This window comes from Echinops telfairi, unplaced genomic scaffold (genome assembly GCF_000313985.2).
Source record: "Echinops telfairi isolate 266 unplaced genomic scaffold, ASM31398v2 ScPeMD7_7420;HRSCAF=8458, whole genome shotgun sequence".
In the NCBI taxonomy this organism is placed as follows: domain Eukaryota; kingdom Metazoa; phylum Chordata; class Mammalia; order Afrosoricida; family Tenrecidae; genus Echinops; species Echinops telfairi.
This window is the reverse complement of record NW_022111320.1, coordinates 43,005,057-43,011,707: the sequence shown is the minus strand read 5'-3', so window position 1 is coordinate 43,011,707 and position 6,651 is coordinate 43,005,057.

The window sequence follows — 6,651 nt, the reverse complement described above, 5'->3', positions numbered from 1 at the left end:
ACCCTTGATCACGCCCTACCAGGCTAGCCTTATAGCTTTCTGTTCACTTTGAGTAATCTTAGATATACTCATATTATCTCTCATGTTGTTGCTGTCAACCCGAACAAATCTATAGCTGTAGTACAAGAATCTAGGATCATGCTAGACGTTACAGCCATATTAAGTGCCTGTGGCATAATGGTTACCCATTGGGCTACAATCTGCAAGGTCTGAAGTTCAAAACCACTAGCTGTTCCTTGGAAGAAAGATGGGGCTTTCTACTATCATAGAAATTTACAGTCTTAGAAACACACAGGGGCAGTTCTACCCTGTCCTATAGGGTCACTTTGAGTTGGCATCTACTTCGACGGCAGTGAGAAGAAGAATCTTTTGAAAATGCTGTCTCTAAATGTCTTCACTTCTCTCCTTCCTGACCACTAATCAGCAGTCCTCACCAGCCATCTGCCGTTTGTTGTGTTGCAGCAGCTTAGTGTTTCTGTGAGGCTAAAGTTAATGCCCTTCATTTTTCAAATACCACTTGAGACACCCATGGTAGACGGGGTCAGCAGTGTTTACAGACTAAGACTATCTAGGAAGGGAGGCTTGGTGAGCTATCTCAGAAAATGAGCCAATGAAAACCAAGGGATCACAGCAGACTATTGTCTGAAGTCGAGCCAGAAGAGGAAACCCTAGGTTAGCAGGCACAATGCCATCTCAGTAACAGTGGGGTCAGACCTACCAACCAGCAGGAAGATGGCTCAGCACTGAGCAGCATTTCCTTCTTGTTCTATGTTAGGTGACCAGGAGTCCAAGCCAGCTCGACCCGCAACAACCACCAACGGGCCACAGACTAGCACCAGTCTGTAGCTCACAGTTGGGGCGGCTCTGGTCGGTAGAGATCCCCCTTTCTTGTCCAAGCTGTGCTGGTTTTCTTGTGTAGAGTGCATGCGTTGTTTCCCTTTCACCCCTCGGTGTTTGCTGTGTGTGAAAAAGAACCCAGTTTTTCTCACCATTTTGCTGAGGAGGTATGGATTTCCCTGATAAGCTCTGCCTGTGAAAATGCTGGCTGCCTGCTCTCCCACTTCTCCCAGGAGTGGCTACACCACGCAGCTCCCTCTCGTCTCCTTATCTGAGCACTCTACCTACATTTGGGTGGCACCTGCTGCTTAACCTGGGCAAAGGGGGGGGCCCTGCGACATTGAGGTGACATCGAGATGACAAGAATATCTGAGGGGGATCCAAGCTGCAAATAGATTTTCCCCACTGGGCAGAAACACTGTAGCCAAGGCATTACCTGTCTCTTGTCATCACCTTGGGACCCACTTCTCCCCCTCCCCCACGTACAGCTCTATTTGATTGATTGCATTCCCATTTGATCATATCCTCGTGAATATCAAGTAGCCAGAATACTCATCAACTGACAGCTACCTTGCCTGAAAGCCTAGTTGTCCCCATCCATTCAAACCTCTCTTAAAGTTACTAAAATTAGGTCCCCAGACACTTTCTTACCTAGAAGAGACAGGTGCATATCTTAAACCATGCCAATGCTATCTCCAGTGTTAATTGCTGAAATACACTATGAAGTAGCATTTTAAAATGCAGACATTTCGCCTTTATTCCTACTTAGTGTTTAGACATGGATGACAAGATTTCTCTAGAAGACAAATTATTTGGGGAACCATTTAGGAATGAAACTGGCTTCTGTTCAAATGGAAGTTTGCCACCACCATCCATCTTACCTCCACACTCCATCATCTGTCTTCCATGTCTGGCTCCACGATTTGCTAACTCTTCAGTGTCTCAAAGGTGGGAGGTGCCAACGTCGAGGGAGCCAGGAGGGGCTGGGAGGAAGCCTCTGACCCCAGGGACATATGTAAGAGGACATATGTAAGTATTACTTCAATTATGGAAAAGAACATAGCCCTTTTGGGTCACAGGCAATTTCAAGCCCTCTGTATTCAAAAGGTTAAGCTTTTTTTTTTTTTTTTTTTTAATGCAAGGCATGCCTCATTAAATTAAAAATTTGAACAAATGCCAAAAGAAAATCTGCCGCTTGTGGCACTGGTGACAAATGTAAAGATTGTGTTTCCTCACTCCATCAGAATCCCATCCCGGGGGGGAACCAAGGCTCACAGCTTTCCAAACCGCTTCAGTTTCTGAACCATGGCATTCTGCAAACTTCCCAGTCTAGTGCCGGACTTCAGGGTCTGCATGGTACCCTGAAGTACCCTGCTGTACTTCCCCTTGCCTCCCTGCTTCAGGTTGAGAACAGCACCTAATATTTCACAATCAGGACAAGGGGAGAGAAGGGTGCTTTCACTCTGACAGTTTAGAATGTGAAGTGTTGAACTCAGACGAGATTGTCACTCACAGCTCCAGCGTGTGACTGGCACTTTAAAAAAAGTTATTCTTTTTTTTTTCTCTACAGACAAGGGTGACAATTCCTGCATAAAATAAAATCTTCCATCAACTGGGAAACACGATCCCTAGACTATTTTGGCACACTGCTTCTGGAAAGAAGAGGCAGTTGGGAAGAAAAGAAGCTGCTGTTGAGCAACTTTGCTTAGAGCCGTGGTTCTCAACCTGTGGGTCGCGACCCCTTTGGGACCGAGCAACCCTTTACAAGGGTCGCCTGATTCATAACAATACAAAATGACAGTTATGAAATAGCAACAAAAATAATTTTATGGTTGGGGGGGGTCACCACAACAAGAAAAACTGTATTAAAGGGTCGCGGCAATAGGAAGGTTGAGAACCACTGGCTTATAGCAGCTTTCTAGATGGTCTCCACAAAATCTGTGGGTTGGGTGGGTGTTGACCATTGTGGCACAAGATGTTGACGCTCAGGCACATGAAGATCCTGATCGTCAAACAAGAGTAAACACCATGTGTGGCATTGTCCTTGGGAAGGCAAGAAACGAGACTGGAACATTTAGAAAGCTTCCTAACCTGAGTTGAAATTTTCATTTTAACTGACTGCATTAAGGACCTGAAATCCAGATTCCTATTCTGGTGAAACAATGCCTCACCTGAAAACTGTGGGCTCCTTTGACAAAGCTCATGCATTGGCTCAGTAAAGCATTAGTAAGAGCTTCCTAAGTGCTTGGAATAGAGAGGTGGACAAAACAGAGGTCCTGCATTGGGATGATTTATGGGCTAGTGGGAAATATCAATAGAAAGCAAATAATAGCAAACATAATTTATCTTTGTGGTAGATGCTACAGAGAGGAAGTTCAAGATCAATATTATTAGAATGTTCAGTGGAAGTAGGGGAGAGGTCTACACTAAGATCCCTAAATCCCAAGTCTTAGATGTTGTGCAAAGGCACTGCGGTGGATCGAGCTTGTCCCGCCTGAAAAAATAAAAGCAAGTAAGCACAGATAAGGCAGAATAAAGCAGTAACCAGAAAGGAAGCTGGAGTCCAAGCAGGAACTACATCATTCCAGGGTCTGTTTGATCACGACAAGGAGCCATTAGCTCTATCCAAATAGCATTGAGGAATTATGAATGAGAATCCTACTTGTCCCCCAGTATCTATTCAAGGGTATCCAATGAAAAAAAAACCCCTACATTTCCTAGACTCCCCTTTTAGGGCCTCTATGAGGGCTCCAAAAAGTTCATGGAAAAATCCCATTGTCTTTTCATCTAAGTTTTCCACTAACTTTTTGAGGCCCCCTTGCATCACTTAGTAACGGAATTTTAGCCACAGAGGCTTAAGCAAAAATGACAGAAGGAACTTCCCAGACGTGTTCTTAAGGAAGAGGCGTGTTCTTCCTTCTCTCCTCGGGTGGACAGATGCTGTCGTGTTGCCAGGAGGCTGAGTAACTCCCTTGGACAATGAGGTGCTTGTCACTGTGGACACCTCACTAATCCCAAATAGATACCTCGGGCCTCCTTCTGCCTGGAAGAAAATGACACTAAATTATGCTTCTGTTCAACCCACTTTTATCTTAGGGGTCTTGTTAGTTTCAATTGAACCCATACTTAAATGATAAGAACTCGTTTCTTTAAAGGGGAGTTTTTAAAAAAAATCATTTTATTGGGGGCTCAAACAACTCTTATCACAATCCTTATATATATCCATTGTGTCACTCACATTTGTACACTTGTGGCCATCATCATTCTCAAAAAATTTGCTTTCTACTTGAGCCTTTGGTATCAGCTCCTCATTTTTCCCCTCCCTCCCCGACACCCCTCCCTCATGAACCCTTGATAATTTATAAATTTTTTTTAGTGTCTTACACTGTCTGATGTCTCCCTTCACAAAAGGGGAGGGTTTTTTTTCCAAAAAACAAAACAAAGCAAAACATTTTATTGGAAGCTAATACATGTATCAAACCGTTCCATAGTTCAGTCACATCAAGCAGTATCAATTGGTATCACGATCAGTTTCAAAACACTCTCTTCCATCTTGAACTCCTTGACATCAGCTCCCCTTTGCCTCCCCCCCCCCTTCCCCCACTGTAGCTCCCAGGAACCTTTATTCTACTTGCTGTCTCACTATGTTTGCCTGTCCTGGGTTTCATATGCTGAAAAATAGATAACAAAAATTCAAGAGGGCTACCCCCAATGACAAAATACATCAGAGATAAACCCCAATATGAACCAACAACAACCCCCCCCCCCCACAAATGTTGAAAGCCAGATCAGGCCTAATGTGCATTAGAGGGGAGAGGGTATCAACTGACAAGGTTTTAACCATCAAGTCAGGTTGATCATGCTGAGCTCCTATAGTCATCTCTCCAGTGCACTCTGTTTGGTAACCAGTTTCTTCCCAACCCTCTGTTATGGATAGAGCGAAACCACCAGAGGCTTATTTCCTGTGTAGATCTCACAAATGGAACTTGGGATCCCACTGTCATCCACAGCTTTCTGCCAACTAGCATCTCACAAATTAGGCTCTGATACTATTCTCTCCTTCGGCTTCGGACTCTGTGATTTATACTCCTGTGGTCGTGGATGTTGGTGTGCTTCTTCCATGTGGACTTAGTTGACATCTCACTTAAATTCTGGCTGCTTGCTTGGAAAAAGGGGAGAGTTTAAAGGAATGTCTCTCATGATAGGAATATGATCTCATAAATCTACAACTTTGTATGATGTTTGTGATATTCCTGGATGCTTAATTTAAGAAACAAGCTTGACCCAGAACATGTTTGTCTATTCATTCTTCTATTCATTCAGCCAGACAGTTGGCACCTGCTGTATCCAAAGTACTTATCTAGCTGCAGTAGAGAATAAAACTATATACAACATGGTGCTTGTCTTACAGAATTTGGAAACACAGGGAGTAGTTACAAGTAAGATTCAGGGGGGCAAAAGGATAAATGGTTGCCAGGAAAATGAGCAATCCGTAAAGATACTAAACTACAACAGCTTGAGCCTAAAGACATTGATAGCCCACCCTCCAGCCCAAAGGAGTACAATTCCTCTACTCCAGTTCAGATACCATTAAAACGAACACTGTAAGAAACATACTTCAGAAGAGCAAGACGTTTCAGAGACAACCAGTACCCTGTCCAATTCAATAATTAATAGAATTCTGCTGACCTGAGCTAGCCACTCCAGCAAAGTAAATAGACAAAGATCACTTCCTCTTTTGAAACCAGGGCTTACCAAAGAAAACACAGCCAAACACAAAGTTTCAAACACCTGCTGATGAAATCTGTTTTATCAATGTTGTTGCCAAACCTAGGGTTCACCCGTAGGTTTATCATCATCACTGAGCTCACACTTATGAATTAACTGCAGAATTGTAGAAGAGAAACTTGACCCTGTGTTTATAAGGACAGCAGAGGAGCTAAATATCTCCACAAACAACCCTTTAAACATATTTGTAAGAACACACCCACTGAAAGGGGAAGTACATGGACTATAATGTGCTGTCAAAACTTAAATAAGCAGGCAGCAAGGAGAGGGAAGGACAACTTTTGAACCCCTCTGTGTAAGGCACTGTGCATATCACATTAGAGCAGAAAACTAGTTGAATATTCATATCAGCCTTGTGAAAATTTTCTACTATCTTTTTTTTAATAGGTAAAGAAACATGCTAAAGATTACAGGACTTGCCCAGTTTATCAACCAGGGCACAACTGAACAGCAGTCCAGTGTGGCCTGCCCATACAAGTGGGCTGCCTGAAGTGCTGTGGGTGGTGATGTCTTCCTCTGTAGATTGGAGACAAAAAGGTGTTAACCCATGCTGTGGAGCTGTGGTGCACACATGCTATATAAGTGTGCATAGTAACATGCACACTTCCCTTTTTACAGATGGTGGCCAGTAAGCCAGATATCGTTTTAGCTACCCGTAATGCAATTTAAAAACAACTTAAGATATGTAGGAGATGGCATCCTGATGGGGCAAACTTTTAGGGGAAAAGTTTGACAATATTAACACTTAAAACTTTGGATTTAGTGATTCTATTTAATAATGAAATATTAATTTCTTACACAAAACTTAGGAGGTAGATAGTCAGCCTAGCATGGTAGCTCTGCTTCATGAAGTCCTCAGGGACTGGGGATTCTCCCACATCATACCCTCCAACATGGCCCTTGTTATGGTTCAAGATGGTGGCTAGAGACACACACACACACACACACACACACACACACACACACACACCTGTATCCCAGACATGAGGACAAAAGAGGGGTGAAACAGAGACGGGGGAACAAAGT